The 18,140-nt window shown below is 44.7% G+C and overlaps 1 non-coding gene across 1 annotated transcript; it reads right to left on the minus strand.

The window, feature by feature from the left end:
* Positions 1–11,569: 11,569 nt before the first annotated feature.
* LOC120229842 lies at positions 11,570–11,699 on the minus strand. Its single transcript, XR_005527853.1, has one exon. It is a non-coding gene; the product is annotated as a small nucleolar RNA SNORA70 (small nucleolar RNA).
* Positions 11,700–18,140: the final 6,441 nt, after the last annotated feature.

Raw genomic sequence — 18,140 nt, forward strand, 5'->3', positions numbered from 1 at the left:
GGTTCAGTGAGCGGACATGGGATACCCTCGTTTAGGTGGGATCAGGTGCACATACATACACCATAGGATGTGATGAGAAACAGTGCATGATGGCTCCCAGGGAAGCAGCTTCTATGATGAGAGTGCAGAGCCCGGCACCAGGGCTTCACTCCCTGCTCAGCTGCTATCTCCCAAGTAGCCTTGGGCCAAATGCCAGTCTTTCCCAGGCTCAGTTTCCCCATTGGTAACAGGGGGGAGGGGCAGACTGGCAGATCTCTGAGGTCCCCCTGACCCTGGCATCCTATGGATTCATGGAGATGATATTTGGGCTGGATATTTGGGCGTGAGATCATGACCTGAGCTGAAACCAAGAGTTGGTCGCTGAACTGACTGAGCCCCCCACATACCCTGCATGTATCTTGATCTCAGGGTTGTGAGTTTGAGCCTCACGTTGGCTGTAGAGAGTACTTAAAAAAAATTCTATAATGTATGTATATGTCCTAAATCGATATATTTGTGAACATTCATCAAACTGTGCATCTATAGTTAGTGCACTTTTCTATGCATGTATCTATATGTATGAACATCGATGAAAAGTTAACAAAAACGTACAGGTGCTCAGGCAGTTCCACCCTAAGATCAATGTAGGAGAGACCCCTGCCCTGGGCTCTGCTTTGGAAGACCCTCCTCAGTGTCAAGTCCACACAGCCAGAGGGATGTGCTCCCACCTGACACCCTGCAAAGCCCATAACCCCATTCTTCTACCTTGGTCCAGGCAACCAAATTGTTATGAAGGTTTATTTATTAAGATGGAAAGATGGGGGGGGCACCTGGGTGGCTCAGTCGGTTGAGCATCTGACTACGGCTCAGGTCATGATCTCACGGTTCGTGGGCTCGAGCCCCGTGTCGGTCTCTGTGCTGACAGCTAGCTCAGAGCCTGGAGCCTGTTTCACATTCTGTGTCTTCCTCTCTCTCTGACCCTCCCCTGCTCATGCTGTCCCTCTCTCTCTCTCTCTCTGAAATAAATAAAACATTTAAAACATTTATTTAAAAAAGATGGGAAGATAGAAAAATATTTTATTTAGCAATTTGTTAGCTTGATTTGTAGCTGTTAAATATTTAGACCTCATTATGTGAATCTCCACTGGTAGTTTTTCTTTTTTTAAGTAAACTCTAGCCCCAGCATGGGACTCGAACTCACAACCCCAAGATCAAGAGTCACATGTTCCACCGACTAAGCCGGCCAGGCACCTCTCCACTGCTACTCTTGTTCTAGGCCCTGCAAATGTTAGGGGTGAAGCTGTACTGAAGGCCTATGCCCCAAGGAGATGGAACACTGGGATTTTTATTTATTTATTTATTTTTAATTTTTTAATTTTTTTTTTTTTATTTCTGAGAGAGAGAGAGAGAGCGTGAGCAGGGGAGGGTCAGAGAGAGAGGGAGATACAGAATCTGAAGCAGGCTCCAGGCTCTGAACTAGCTGTCAGCACAGAGCCCGATGCGGGGCTTGAACCCACGAACTGGGAGATCATGACCTGAGCCAAAGTCGGACGCTTAACCAACTCAGCCACCAGGTGCCCCAGAACACTAAGATTTTTTAAAGGCTCCTCAGGTGATTCTCGTGTGCAGCAGAGTTAAAAATCTCTGTCTTAAGATATCTTTTGATTTGTTTTTGGTGGAGCTAGTGTATCAGATTTCTTCCCTTTGTGGTCTGTGTTGCTTTTGTTTGCTGGGTTTTTTTGTTTTAATTTTTTTTTAATATTTATTTATTTCTGAGAGAGAGAGAGAGAGACAGCATGAGCTGGGGAGGGGAAGAGAGAGAGGGCGGACAGAGGATCTGAAGCAGCCTTTGCCCTGACAGCACAGAGCCGGACACAGGGCTCTGAACTCATAGATGGTGAGATCATGAGCTGAGCTGAAGTTGGATCCTTAACTAACTGAGCCACCCAGGCGCCCCTTTTTCTGTTTTTCTTTTCAATTTTAAGAAAGTCACCTTTCCCTGAGCTCGTAACAATCATCCTATATTTTTCTGTAAGTCGTAAAGTTTTGTGTTCACACTTAGTATCTGGATTGATTTGTACAGTCTGTAGTGAGATAGTCCCATTGCACATCTTTCCAAACGGGCTGCAGATGAACCCGGTACCACCCACCCCCCAGCTCCCCCGTATCATGCTGCGGGTCTGTTTGGGCAGTCGCTCCTGCTCTAGCCAGCAGGCTTCCTTTTCCGTAATTAATATTTATGACTTGTGTGATGCGTTTCATTTTTCCCATGAAAAAAACCCCACTCCTCTTAAGAAAGGCTCTGAAACTCATTCAGCCAGATCTGGGATTGCTAATGGTGTTAAAGCAACACCAATCCCAAGGTGTCTCTGAATTGAACAGGGATCATACTTCAAGCAAAGGAGAAAAGTTCTAGCAAAGGTGAGAAGTTCTAGCAGTGACGTTTCAGACGAGCTGGCCGCTGAGTGGGGTGGGAAGGGGGGGGAGGCCAGCAGCTGCACCCAGGAACCCCTGAAGTAACGCCACCCAGGAAGCAACCCCTGCTGGCCGCATAGGTCACTCCTGGCACACAGGTAAACATTTTACAGAACTGGGCAGGGGGAATCTGAGGAATTTGCTAGACTTTTTGGACACTGAACACCAGGGTTTAAGGACCCTCTGCAACCCTCGGAACCGAATCGGGTTTTGGTTTCTTCCTTTGTTAGAGTTATGGTAATACTGCTAAAAGTCCTAATGAGTGGAAGCTTTGGAAAGGGCTTTCTAAGCGGTGCAACTCCTGCCAAGAGTTAGCTGCATGGATGAGATGCCTGTCCAGCCCCTAGTTGAATGTCATCCCGAATGATTATGCTCCGAGCCTCTCCTGAGGGAGGAAAAAAAAAAAAAAAGAGGTATTTGAGTTGATGTTTTGTAATTCACTTACCCTAAATAACACTGGGCAAGAGCTGAATCACAACACATGAATTATAGCCTGGACGTAAGATTGTTGAAAACCTTCCCCAACATGTTTAGCCAAAAAAGTTGTTCATTCCTCAGTGTTCTCAGTCTCCTGTACCCCACTCCCAGCCAAGAGCGAACTCAGCCTTAAGGCTGAGAAGTAGCTTGAATTCAACAACATTGTATTTAGCATCTTTATTTATTTTTTTATTTTTTAAATATTTTTATTTATTTCTAGGAGAGAGAGAGAGACAAGCAGGGGAGGGTCAGAGAGAGAGGGAGATACAGACTCCGAAATAGGCTCCAGGCTCTGAGCTGGCAGTCAGCACAGAGCCCGACGCGGGGCTCGAACCCACAAACCGCGAGATCATGACCTAAGCGAAAGTCGGATGCTCAACCGACTAAGCCACCCAGGCACCCCTAGCATCTTTATTTTTAAAGTGTATTTATTTATTTTAAGTAGGCTCCACACCCAGTGTGGGGCTTGAATTCACGACCCCAAGATCAAGAGTCACACGCTCTTCCGACTGAACCAGCCAAGCGCCCTGTGTTTAGCCTCTTCTTATATTCCTACACTGAGCCAGACCTCTTCAGGGAGGGAGGGCCCCAGGACCCTCAAGAGACTAGAGCAAAAGTTGTCAGAGATATCATAAAGCGATTCAGGCATTAGACGAGAAGATATAGTAGAAGGAGACACATCAAGATTCCTTCCAGCTCTGAAGTTGAGGTGGGTGAGTTCTTGCCCTCTAGAAGCAGAAGATCTGGTTAGGGAGATACAGCATGAACCATGTGAGTACATGTAGAAAGAAGGCCAAAATGAATGACAATAATGAAACTGCTCTAAGACCTCGGCGTCCAGCAGTGACTGGAGAGGGATGCATTCTTGACGGTGAATCTTGATGTGCGTGGGGTGGGGGTAGGCCTGGGAAGGGGAAAAGACAGCCGTGGGAAGAGGCCGGAATCCAATCCAACCATCACTTACTGAGCACATCTCTGAGGCGGATGCAAACATAAATCAGAATTTCAGTCCTGAAGAAATTCTGAAATACTGTTTGGTGTCAGACATGTGACCTCTTCTTCAAGCTGTAACTGGGGGGTTCTGTGGGCAACGCGGCAGACTGTTTTTGTTTCAGGGTCGCGATCCACTGGAGTGAGGCGGAAACCTGACCCAAGGATGGCCCTTTAGCATCGTGGCAAGAGTGGGCTTCTGGTGGCGGGGGGGGCACCTGGCTGGGGGAGCTCAGTGGATAGAGCGTTCAACTCTTGGTTTTGAGGTCATGAGTTCACGCCCCATGTTGGTGTGGAGCTTACTTAAAAAAAGAAAAAAGAGTGGGCTTCTGAGTTCATTATTTTATTTGCTCCTCTGGCCCGCACAACTCTTTCACAATCAATTGCCCACCTAAAATCTGCTTCTATTGTGGGGTACCTGGCTGGCTCAGTCAGTAGAGCATGTGACTCCTGATCTCTGGGTGGAGTGTTTGAGCCCCACATCAGGGGTAGAATTTACTTAAAAAAAAAAAAAAAAAAAGATTGCAGGTTGAAATAAGTATAAGGAAGAGAGATAAAGCAAGGAAAAGGGATTCTTGATGGTCACAAAGGGCCTAAGGAAATGCTATTTGAGACCTGACTAATGTGGAGGAGGCTTCCACATGCAGATCTCGAGGCAAAGCAGTACAGGCAGAAGAAACAGCGGAGATCAAGGCCTGAGCCAGGAATAGGCATGGTGGATCTGAATGACCACTGGTTGTTTTTTTACTGGGCGAGGTATATGGGTTTAATCCAACAAGGCACTCCCTTAGAGCTGACTACAGGCCAGGCATGGCTCAATAAATCCACCTACGTGACTTGGAACAACTAACGTTGTAAGGCTTGGACCAGCTATCACCCAAGGAAGGGTGTGTCCTTGGTCTGTGACTGCCAATCAGCATGCTCGGATTTTAGGGCAGCCACATAAGGACTATAGTTTGCTAGTCAGTGGGAGGCGGCTAATCCAACCAGGCAAATGCTCCTTAGTTCTGGATGTTGTTGGGGCATTGTAGAGCTCTCAGGCACTCAGACACCTTCTCTGCTCTGCACGGTGCACAGCGGGATCTTCATACTGTAGATGAGGAAGCTGAAGCCTCTTACATAACAAGCTACAAGCTAGGCTGAGACCCAGTTTTCCTGACCCCTGATCAAGGGATCATTCCTTAAAGAAGACTGGCACATGGACTCCGAGACCTGGGGGTCAGAACTCTGCAAAGCGGATGAGTGGGGAAAAGCCTGCTTCCTCCTTCTCTCAGCCCACCTTTGCATATTTCTTTTTTTTTTAATGTTTTTTTTTTAAATTTATTTCTAGGAGAGAGAGAGAGAGAGAGCGTGAGCAGGGAGGGTCAGAGAGAGAGGGAGTCACAGACTGAAACAGGCTCCAGGCTCTGAGCACAGAGCCCGACGCGGGGCTCGAACCCACGAACCGTAAGATCATGACCCAAGCGAAAGTCGGACGCTTAACTGACTAAGCCACCCAGGCGCCCCTGCATATTTGGTTATAAATACACCACTGTACCTTTCCAGACACGATGTCTGGGCCTCTGTTTCTCTCCAAATCCACATTCAACTTTCTATCGCATCCTCATTACTGATGGTAAAGTTAAATGTATTATTTCAGATGTAAGAATAGAGCATTTGAATGAGGGATGAATCTTAAATCAATGTGGGGTGCCTGGGGCGCTCAGTCGGTTTGGTCCTCTGACACTTGATTTTAGTTCAGGTCATGATATCGAAGTTCGAAGGACCAAGCCCTCCATCAGGCTCTGTGCTAACAGCGTGGAACCTGCTTGAGATTCTCTGTCTCCCTTTCTCTCTCTGCCCCTCCGCTGTTTGAGTGCACTCTCTCAAAATAAATATCCTTAAAAACATTTTTTAATGTTTGTTTGTTTTTGAGAGAGAGAGAGAGTAAAGTGGGAGAGGCAGAGAGAGAGGGAGACAGAAGATCCAAAGCAGGTTCCAGGCTCTGAGCTGTCGGCACAGATTCTGACACAGGTCTCAAACCCACGGACCTTGAGATCATGACCTGAGCTGAAGTTGGAGGCTTAACCAGATGAACCACCCAGGTGCCCCTCAAAATAAATAAATAAATATCTTTAAAAAAAGAAAAAAGAAACAAGAATTGCTAGTGTTTAAAGCTGACAGTGTTATGTTGGCAGACAACTTTTTTGGGGTCAATGTGTCTTCTAATGTCCCTCCCATCGCACTGGAAGAGTATGTGTCTTCTAAGAAAAAGAAACAAACAGAACTATAGTTAAGTCGACTTCTAAAACTGTAGGAGATTAAACTGGAAGAGCTCTCTGAGATTTTCTAGTCCGGAAGTTGGCAAACGTCAGCCCCTGGGCCAGATCTGGCTCAGTGCCTGTTTTTTCCTATGGCCTGAGAGCTAAACAATTTTTTTTTTTTTTACATTTTTAAATGGTTCAAAAATAGTTGATAGAAGAATAATGCTTTGTAACACGGGAATATTAGATGAAGTTCAAAATGTAGTTTACATAATAAAGTTTTATTAGAACATGTCCAAATTCATTTGCTCATAGTTGGTCTGTGGCTGCTTTTGAGTGACAGTGGCAGAGTTGAGTAGTGGCCACAAAGACAAGATGGCCCATCGAGCCCAATATGGTACGATCTGGCCTTTTGCAGAAGTTGGCTGACCCCTGGACTAGACCAGCAGCTCTCTTTCTGGGAAAAGGGAATTGAGACACAAGGAGAAAAATAAAAATGGCCTGAGATCACAGTCTGCCAATGGGCAGTTGAGAATTCTTGTCTCCCCATCAGGGCTTTTTTCACTACACTAATGAGCGAGCAGGTTCAGGGGCACCCAGGTGGCTCAGTCGGTTAAGCACCTGACTTTGGCTCAGGTCGTGATTTCACCCACAGTTCATGGGTTTGAGGCCCAAATCAGGCTCTGTGCTGACAGCTCAGAGTCTGGAGCCTGCTTCGGATTCTGTGTCTCCTTCTCTCTCTGCCGCTTCCCCACTCAGGCTCTGTGTCTCTGTGTCTCTGTGTCTTTGTCTCTCAAAAATAAATAAACATTAAAAAAATTTAAGGGGCGCCTGGGTGGCTCAGTTGGTTAAGTGTCCAACTTCCGCTCAAGTCGTGATCTCATGGTTGGTGAGTTTGAGCCTTACATCGGGCCGTGCACTGACAACTCAGAGCCTGGAGCCTGCTTCCAATTCTGTGTCCCTCTCCCCCATTCCACTCGCACTCTGTCTCTCTCTGTCTCTAAATAAATAAATAAATAAATAAATAAATAAATAAATAAAATACATATTATTAAAAACACACACACATACACACTTAAAAGAATGCACGGCTGCATATGTAAACCTCAAGAAGGCAGCCCTGGCTAAAGTGACTCCAGAGTGTAACCTTTTATCCAAGAAAACCAAAATCGAATCAATTTATGGTCCTGTCCCTTTAAAAAAAAAAGGAAAAGAAAAAGAAAGAAAGAGAAAAAAGAAAATAGGTCAGAAAGGCCTGAATTGGTTTTGATGATGATATACGTATGTATGAACATAAATATAAGACACTTTCATTTTATTGTAAACAAATTGCCAAAGGTGAAGTCAAGTACAAAAAAATCCCCACATCTAGCTTAGAAAAGAAGGCACAAGCGCCAAATTAGCCGCAAAAGAAAGGTAGGCATTTCAGAGAGAAACACCCACACATTAAAACCAACCAAAACAGGGGCACCTGGGTGGCTCAGTCGGTTAAGCATCTGACTTCGGCTCAGGTCACGATCTCACGGTTCGTGGGTTCGAGGCCTGCATCGGGCTCTGTGCTGACAGCTCAGAGCCTGGAGCCTGTTTCAGATTCTGAGTCTCCCTCTCCCTCTGCCCCTCCCTCATGCTCTGTCTCTCTCTGTCCCTCAAAAATGAATGAACAAATAAAAAATGAATAAATGAATTTAAAAACACAAAATAAAAACACACCAAAACACTATTTTCTGGGTATTGGGGGAGGCTGGAGAGGAAATTAGTTTTCCTACAGCCCTAGGGGCAGGTTTAAGTAGGCGAGGGGAGTTGTGCTCATGACCCAGATCTGTCCTTGTTCTGAGTGGGCTGAAGAAAAGAACATCTCATTTGGGGAAGGCTAATCATAAAATAGGGCTAGTGGGGCTTGCAGCCTAGTATCAGTGAGGTATTTATGAAGTGTAATTAATGTTTGCGGCGGGTTTGGGGATCCTCCAGATTAAAAGGTGCCCGGTATAAGGTGCAAGGTGGACGGGTGTTCCTGCGAGGGCAAGTCCATTCTGTGGATGTCACCACTGTTGTTTCCTGAGGGAGCAGGAGACAAAAGTAGGTTAAGGCCATGTGGCGCAATCCTTCAACGTGACCCAGAACAGGAAGCCTGCAGAGGGAGACTGTCACATCAGATGGTGTACAGAAATTTCACCGAGAATGCATCAATCCCCAGAGGCAGAATGGTTGGCTCGAGGACACCCAATCATGCCTAGAAGAAAGAAATCTGGTGGGGCTAATTGGAAAAACACATATGGCACTTCCGGCTTTATAAGCAAGGGGACTGAGCTGCATTACTCAGCAAATATCTTTCCTCTGCTGGAGTGTGACTTCTGAGATTTTCTGAGAACTGAGTTTTTTTTTTTTTTTCCAGGTAATCCTAAAGCGCCCGGTGCTGGGTAACGGCGGGAACTAGGCTGGAAGTCTAATTAAGAATCTCGTATTGCAACACTTAAAAACACTTATGGGATCCTGGTGAGTTCCTAATGTCTCATTCCTAAATTTAATCTTAAACTGCTCCGCTGAATCCTCCTGTATGACCATAGCTAATTATGTAATAGCAAATCATCAGTGATCATGACTTCTCCTTGCAGATATTCCGTGAGAATCACAGAGAAGGGCTTCTCCTAGGAATAAAACCTTAGCGTGGGGCGCCTGGCTGGCTCAAGTTGGTAGAGAATGAGGCTCTTGATCTTCGGGTCATGAGTTCAAGCCCCATGCTGGGCGTAGAGTTTACTTCAAAAATATATATTAAAAACCAACCAACCAACCCACCATAGCATATAGGAAATTGCTTTCAAACTCCAGAAATCAAGTATATTACCTACTGTAATCCTGGTAAGAAAATAGAAATCCACTGAATGGGACTTTTTTTTTTTTAGTTATTCTTATCAGCTAGAGCTTTGGTCCAGATCAGTCCTACAATATGTGTGAAGATCGTATAGATTTATCATGAAAATAGGCTGGTGTACTTGGGTACGTTAAGAAATTCTCAGCAGAGGGGCGCCTGGGTGGCTCAGTCGGTTAAGCGTCCGACTTCGGCTCAGGTCATGATCTCACAGTTTGTGGGTTCGAGCCCCACGTCAGGCTCTGTGCTGACAGCTAGTTCAGAGCCTGGAGCCTGTCTTCAGATCCTGTGACTCCTCTCTTTCTGACCCTCCCCTGCTCATTCTGTCTCTATCTCTCTCTCAAAAATAAATAAAACATTTAAAAAAAAAAAAAAAGAAATTCTCAGCAGAGACATCAACAAATTTGAAATTTTATTGCTACCTAGAAAAGTAAATCCACATCCCTAATTTGTTTTGTTTTTTAATTTTTTTTAACGTTTATTTATTTTTGAGACAGAGAGAGAGCACGAGCTGGGGAGGGGCAGAGAGAGAGGGAGACACAGAACCCGAAACAGGCTCCAGGCTCTGAGCTGTCAGCACAAAGCCCGACACAGGGCTCGAACTCACGGACTGCGAGATCATGACCTGAGTCGAAGTCAGCCGCTTAACCGACTGAGCCACCCAGGTGCCCCCCACATCCCTAATTTGTAATTGCTATGGAAATTATAATCTACCAAAAAACAAGGCAAAATGAAGAAAGGAAGAAAAGGAAAGGTAAGAGAATACTTATGTGCTCAGTATTATGAATGTAACTTGGAACTTTATGACACTCGCGTACAGCGGGCTGACTTAGATGGTTTTGGGTTTTTTGGCCTTTTTATTCTTTGTCAGCTCTGTGACATTACATGGGTTAAAAGGTAAAAGTTGACAAACCAGTTGACAGACACGTTAGGTTTTGCTTTATCCCTCTAAGGGAAAAAAAAAGTCTCTAGGGCGCCTGGGTGGCTCAGTTGGTTAAGCATCTGGCTCTTTTTATAAAAAAAAAATTTAATGTTTATTTATTTTCAAGAGAGAGAGACAGAGAGCAAGCAGGGGAGGGGCAGAGAGAGAGAGAGACACTGAATCCAAAGCAGGCTCCAGGCTCTGAGCTGTCAGTACAGGGCCCAGCGTGGAGCTTGAACTCACCAACTGTGAGGTAGTGACCTGAGCTGAAGCTGGGCGCTTAACCACCCTAAGCATCCAGCTCTTGATCTCAGCTCAGGTCATGATCTCACAGGTTTGTGAGTTTGAGCCCGGCATCCAGCTACATGCTGTCAGTGTGGAGCCTGTTTGGGATTCTCTCTTTCCCTCTCTCTGTCCCTCCCCTGCTCGTGTGTGCTCTCTCTCAGAATAAGGAAATAAACTTTAAAAATTAAAACACACACACACAAAAATCTAAGTAACAATGACCATCCTTCTATGACATTTACATAAAATTTCTCATTTAAGGAGTCAAAAAACCCACTGGACTCCTAATTCTCCTGAACATAAACACCTTTAATTTGAATCACGTGTCTCAGACTACAAAGCACTTTTACATCTATTCTTTGTTTTCCTGGGTCTTCAAAACAACCCTGTTTTGAAATGAACTCAGTGAATGTTTATTGAACAACCACTGTTTGCCAGACATTGGTTTAGTTTAATGGCAGAGCCACACAAAGACCCTGCCAAGAGCGTCTAAGAGACATGCTCAAGAACATGGGAAGTAAACCGAAACCTCTGGACTGGTGTGCTGTATTGTTATTCTCACGTTCAGTCGGGGGAAATGAAGCATAGATAACTTCCTGGTCCTGACACCGTCTCTCAGTGAATCAGTGGCTTTTCTTGTGCTGACTTGTTTAACCACTCTGCTTACCAGCACTTACACCCATGTGCTCCAGCTTCTGATCTCTTACTAGATGAACTATTTCTATCTATAGTTTGGACAGGAAGGGAGATTTACTGACGGGGCTGCATGAGGAGGTGGCATTGCCACGGTTCCCCAGAGGGCAGGGCATGCCCTTTGTTCAGAGGGCCACCAGTGGGGATGTGTTTGACCCCACAGCCACCTGGGGGACTTTTCAGCCACTGTGTCTTTAAATCTGTCCACATTAACTCAGTAAAACCCCACTTTTTTTTTTTTTTTTTTTTTGACAGAGAGAAAGAGTGGGAGCAGGGGAGGGCAGACAGAGAGGGAGACAGAATACGAAGCAGGCTCCAGGCTCTGTGAGCCCAACGCGGGGCGTGAACTCACTATCCATGAGATCATGACCTAGGCCGAAGTCAGATGCTCAACCGACTGAGCCACGCAGGTCCCCCAAACTCCACTTGAAGATGTGGATCTGCCAGCATCCAGGGAACTTGAACTTGGCCCTGCTTAGAGCTTGAATCACATGCTTCTTATTCTGCAGCTTGGTACGGATGGACATGAGGACTTGGTCAATGTGGACCTTGGTCACTGTGCCCTGAGGTTTTCCAAAGGTAGCTGCATACCTGTCTGGAGCCTAGATTGGAGATAGCATGTGCTCAGACACGAATGGCCACTCTCTCCGAGGTCCCTTAAGGCAAATCATACAAGCAACAGGCTGCATACACTACCAGGGAGGCTGTTTGCAGCCATCGCACACTGGCCCCCATGGGGAAAGTGTATGTTCCATTTAATTGGCTGAGACAGATGAACCACATTCTATTCCTGTCCAAAGCCAGTTCCTTCTTGTATGCAGTCCTTCTCCCCTACTTAAGAACCCGGATCCAGTCAAACTCTCCTGCCCACATCACTTATCTACTTATAAGCAGTGTTATACAAGAGTCTGGTAATTTCTTCCATCTTAAAAACAAGCAAACTTCTCTAGACCCCATTTTCCCCAGCCCATATCCCTCACCAGCTACCACTCCATTTTTCTGGTCTCCTTTTGCAGCCAGCTCTTTCCATTCTCTAACTTAAATGTCAATTACGTATTTCTTGAATAAATGCACACAAAGGATAAGGAAATTCAAGTATTCAAAGGACTTGTCATAAAAAAACCCAAAATTGGTTCTGTTTTTCTCCAAAAGGCAGAAACATAATCAATGGTTAGAAGCATCCAGCATGGGGGGACATGAGTGGCTCACTCCAATAAGCACCTGACTCTTGATTTCGGCTCAGGACATGATCTCATGGTTCCTGAGTTTGAACCCTATATCGGGCTCTGTGCTGACAGTGTGGATCCTGCTTGGGATTCCCTCCTTCTCTGGTCCTCTCCCACTTGTGCTCTCTCTCTCTCTCAAAATAAATAAACTTAAAAAAAAGTTTATTTAAAAAGAACCCAAACATCCAGCATATTTGTACAAATAATTTCATTTTCTCCAATATGATAGATGCTATCCTTTTTTTTTTTTTTTAAGTAAGAAAGGATATATGGGGCACCTGGCTGGCTCAGTTAATAGAGCCTGCAACTCTTGATCTCCGGGTTGTGGGTTCAAGCCCCACGTTGGACATAGAGCCTACTAAATAAATAAATAAGAAAGGAGATATGTCTTTTTAAAAAATGTAGTAGTCTTGGACCTCTCAAGGAAGTCAATTATTCATGATATATCCTCCATGCCAGCAACTGATGTACTCATACCATTAGAAATAAATCTCAAGTCAACTAATTGGTTTGTGAAGGAAAAGACCTTTTGTTTCTCAGCTATATTTAAGTGATTTCTCAGGAGGTGTGAGAAAGTCCTACCAGGAAGCTGTGTCAGAACAGCCGAGGATCCTGACATTCTGATATATTGTAGGGAAAGAGTCTTCCTTGGCCCCCAAATGGATCAGTACAGGGCAAATCAGGGTAACTGATGGGAGGATTGTGTGGGCTGGGACAAGGGAAAATTGGTTTAAGACTACATAAGCTAGCCAGGGCAATGTTTCGTGAGTATTAGGAAATATAAATTCAGGAGCGCCTGGGTGGCTCAGTCTGTTGGGTGTGTGACTTCAACACAGGACAGGTCACGATCTCACAGTTCACAAGTTCAAGCCCCACACCGGGCTCTATGCTGACAGCTAGCTCCGAGCCTGGAGCCTGCTTCCGATTCCGTGTCTCCCTCTCTCTCTGCCCCTCCCCTGCTCACATTCTGTTTCTTTCTCTCTCAATAATAAATAAAACATTAAATTTTTTTTAAAAAGAAAAGAAAAATGTTAATTGATCTATATTTATCAGCATACAGGATTCTTAATGGGTGGAGCTCAAGCCCAGGTTGAGAAATATGTTTTCTTTTTTTTTTTTAAATGCTTTATTTATTTCCAGGAGAGAGAGAGACAGCGTGAGCAGGGGAGGGTCAGAGAGAGAGGGAGTCACAGACCGAAACAAGCTCCAGGCTCTGAGCTGGCAGTCAGCACAGAGCCCGACGCGGGGCTCGAACCCACGAACCGCGAGATCATGACCTAAGCGAAAGTCGGACTCTTAACCGACTAAGCCACCCAGGCGCCCCGAGAAATATGTGTTCAAATAAAGCACAAGTCCAATCGATTTAACCGTCACTCACTGGCGGTTGCTACTACTTGAGCAGTCTCCAACATGACAGGCACAGGACACCTGTTGAAAGGGGCACCTTCCCATTGTGATAGAGTCAGTTTGCCATCATGGGTCTAGGCTTTTTACAGGAAATTCAACAAAAGCTGCAGAATCATCAGGGATTACTGAGGTACATGCTTGAGAAACCAGGGCAAAGTCTGCTTTGCTGCATCTGTAAGCGCTCCGTGACTGGCTGAATCACCTCAGACTGCTGGTGAGCACTGCTGGTTATATAAATTCCAGGAGAAGCTATCTGCTAGATTCCTTGTCCTACTGACCAAGTTCTCTTCCAAGTACTGACCAAACTCCAAGTTCAGGATTTGCAGATTTTATAGGAAGTAGTAGTCTTTAAAAAACTTTTTTTTAATGTTTTATTTATTTCTGAGAGCAAGAGCATGAGTCAGGGAGGGTCAGAGAGAGAGACAGAGAGAGAGAGAGAGAGGGAGACACAGAATCTGAAACAGGCTCAGAGAGCCTGACGCAGGGCTCAAACCCACGAACGGTGAGATCATGACCTGAGCCGAGGTTGGTTGCTTAACCGACTGAGCCGCCCAGGCGCCCCATAAAGGTTCTGAGTTCCCAATTCTTGCACCAATCCAGTAACTTTCTGAAACTGAATGTACTTTCTACCATCACTGGCCCTGGCATCTTCCCCTCCAAATCCACTGTAGTACTTTTCCCAAAGTGTCTCCAGACTCACTAAATTTTTTCTTCAATCTAGTTCAGGTAGGCTCTTGCCCCACTGCTCCGCCAAAACTTCTCTTGTCAAAGTCGCCCATGACCTCCATGGTGCTCCAACAGTCAATCTTGCCTCACCTTAACCTCACCACAGCATTCCACAGATCGCTCCCTCCTCCTTCACTTTCTTCCTCTGACTTCCTGAACACCACACCACCCTCTCTTGATTTTCCTCCTCCGAACTGGTTTGCTCCTTCTCAATTGCTTTTGCAAGTTCCCGACTTCTGAGATGTCTTTCTTAAGTGTCAAAATGCCCCAGGGCTTTCCTGGTTTTCCTCTCTTCTGTAGCTACACTTACTCACTCCCTGGGTGATCTCATCCAGTTTCAGACTTTGTATTGCATTCGTAAGCTGGCAACTCCCAAACTCTCCCTCCCTCCCTCTCCTTTCTCCCACTCTCTCTCACACACACAGCCCCACAGACACAGTACAGATATATACAATGTATCTCTTGAATAATATATCCTGAACTCGAGACTCCTATCCAGCTGCCTACCTAATGCCTCCATCTAATAAATATCTCAAACTGAACAGACCTAAAACTGAGCTCTTCGCACGCATTCCTCTATAAAACCGTTCTAGCCAGTGTTCTTTATTTCAGTTGATTGCAACTCTATCTTCCTAGTTGCTCAGGTCAAAAACTTCAGGCTCATCTTTGACTCCCTTTTTTTTTTTTTTATGTTTTATATTTTATTTGAGACAGAGAGACAGAGCATGAACAGGGATGGGGCAGAGAGAGAGGGAGACACAGAATCTGAAGCAGCCTCCAGGCTCTGAGCTAGCTGTCAGCAAAGAGCCCGATGCGGGGCTCGAACCCATGAACTATGAGATCATGACATGAGCCGAAGTTGGACGCTCAACTGACTGAGCCACCCAGGCGCCCCTTTGACTCCTCTTTTTATCAACTCTATATTCAATCCATCAGCAAGGCTTTCTGAATTTACTTTCAAAATATATCCAGGATCCCTTAGCCATTGAAGCTACCTCTACCTGTCTCTTGGATTACTGAAATAGTCCCCTCATGGGCTCCTGCTTTTATCCTTTGCCTCTTACTCTCAATAGCTCTCAAAACCTAAGTCATCAAGGGGCGCCTGGGTGGCTTAGTCGGTTGAGCGTCCGACTTTCGCTTGGGTCATGATCTCACGGTTCGTGGGTTCGAGCCCCGCGTCGGGCTCTTTGCTGACTGCCAGCTCAGAGCCTGGAGCCTGTTTCAGTCTATGACTCCCTCTCTCTCTGACCCTCCCCTGCTCACGCTGTCTCTCTCCTAGAAATAAATAAAACATTAAAAAAAATTAAAAAAAAAAAACAACACCTAAGTCATCTATGCAACACCTCCATGTCAATTAAAAGCCAAAGTCCTCCCCCATGGCCTTCCAAGTTCTATAGATCAGCCCCTACTCCCCTAAGCTCTCTGACATCCATCATCTCCTACACCCTCCCCATTGTTCATTCTGTTTCAGCCACAGTGATTTCCTGGCTACGTTTCAGATGTGCCAGTCATGCTCCTACCTGAGGACCTTTGCACTTCCTGTTCCCTCCCCCTGGAACCACCTCCCTAAATAGCCACAGTTTGGTTCCTTAGTTTCTTCCGGTCTTTACTCAAGTATCTTCTTTCTCTGTTTTTTAAAATTTTATTTGAGAGCGAGAGAGTGCACACGAGAACATGCAAGAGGGGGAGAGGGACAGAGGGAGAAAGACAGAGAGGTATCTTAAGCAGACTCCACACTCAGCACAGAGCCGGACATGGAGCTCAATCCCACGACCCTGGTGTCACCACCTGAGCCGAAGTCAAGAGTCAGACGCTCAACCAAGTCCCCCAGGCATCCCTCAGATATCTTAATGAGGCCCACTCTGACCACCCCTTGTCAATTGCAACACATGCTTCATTTCTTAAGCGTCTCTGTATGTTCACCATAGCACTTACTGCTCTGATTTGTTTTCCTGGGGATTATATTGTCTCTTCTCCCCCTCCCACCACCACCTCTGCACCCCTCTTCCCAAACCAGCCAAGCTTCAGGAGAATAGCAATCTGATTGCTGTCTTCAGCAATATATCCCAAGTACTTGGAATAGGATCTGGCACAAAGTTGATGCTCAAAACGTATTTGTTAAATAAACAAAGGAATAAAGAGCTTGCCGTTCAGAAGTTTTTTTGATCTATTGTTTATACAAGCCATTTATACCATGATGCCAAGATGCTAAATCTACAGGTTCCGTATAAACTGCACAATTATCGGGAATCTTGTCATAGGGATGACCATTTGTACTCCGGCAAGACAAATGTTGGGCTGTCCCAGGGGTCTGTTTTATTTTCATAGATGTGTTTCTACTTTTCTAAGAAAAATACTGTTGGCTGCAAAGATTTGTTCTTTGAACTCCAGTACTTCTGAAGTGCTGAATTTCTGAGTTTTGCCTCAAAGGGGAAGACTATTACAGCATGTGGGAGTACTTCACTGCTGCCAAAAATATTTTGAAGAACTTCCCATATTACTAAAGCCTCTGAAAGAGCTTATTTATCCTTACCAGGAAAAGGTTATAACTGTTATTGTTTTAAATTCCCTCCTACGCTAGAGTTTGGCATGAAAAGCTGGCCTTTCCTGTAACAATGGCTAGAGATCTTCAGCCTTTCTATGTTGTTTAGAAAAGCTGCACACACTTTACACCAAACGTCAAAAAAAAAAAAAAAAAAAAAAAAAGGCCCCAGGGGCCTAGCACATACCACTTTGTTTCTGCCCTGGCTGTCTGTAAGAATCTTGGTTTAATTAAAGGTTCTGGTGAACATCCAATCTTTCTCAGGGAACATGAAATGGTACAAATCAAGAAGCTCAATTTAAAAAGAAAGAAAAACTATAGAAACGTTGGATTGGTGATTGTGGAATCCTCTAGTCCTGCATGGCTTGACAAAACAAAACCTGTCCCCAGACTATATACAAAACACTTTTACTCTAAGAGCAGATCATGAGATTGTTGTAATTCAGAATCCAACTTGGCTCTGCACGTTTAAAGCCCACCTGATTAATACTGTTTGGCCTTTGGCATGGGAAGTTGGAAAATGTTTTGAGACCAACATTAGGATGGGAGAGAAGTTTCCTCAATTTTTGTTCAACTGTTTTGCAAATGTATGGCACTGGTCATAAGGGAGATGTGAACAGTGCAAAATACCACCCACTCTAAAGAAAATACAAATTGCAAATATTTTGTACAGAAAAGGGATGTACCTTTCGTGTTAAGTGTAACAGTTAAAGGTGTGAAAGAAGAACGTGTTTTCTAAACAAAAACAAATTTTAGGAATCAGAATTGTTAAGCAGATGCTTTTACAGCTGTACAAAGTGAAAGAAGGACTGTGCAATCGCTCTCTCAATTTCAACTGCCTGGCTCTTAAGGGCATAATGTTTTGTGCCTTATTCTATTCTAATTCCCAATAAAACAAATCGTTTCATATACTACTTGGTTGTACAGACAAAAAGTGTTTTAAAAACAATGTATTTCATCATTTCTCAATACCAAAAAACATACTGTGCTTTACAGAATATTGAGATAAGGTATATAAAAAATTAAAATTCCATGCAGTGCTTTTGGTCATACTGAAATGGAGACAAAATTTGGGATCTAACAGCTACTCCTAAAAGGTTTCTTTCATCTGGAAGCCATCAAATCCTGATCTGTTCCCTCAACGATAATATAGTTTTGTTTTTTTAACTTTCCATCCTATCATTATGAGCTTAACTCCCCTATTACTGAAACAGATAACCACCCCCCTGTAATTATACATAGGAAGAAGGGGGGAAAATCTCTAGTGTAGCTGTAACACCAAAAGACAGGGGGACCTGAGCCAGAAAAG

The sequence above is a fragment of the Hyaena hyaena genome, unplaced genomic scaffold (genome assembly GCF_003009895.1).
Source record: "Hyaena hyaena isolate Hyena2069 unplaced genomic scaffold, ASM300989v1 scaffold_35, whole genome shotgun sequence".
NCBI lineage: Eukaryota > Metazoa > Chordata > Mammalia > Carnivora > Hyaenidae > Hyaena > Hyaena hyaena.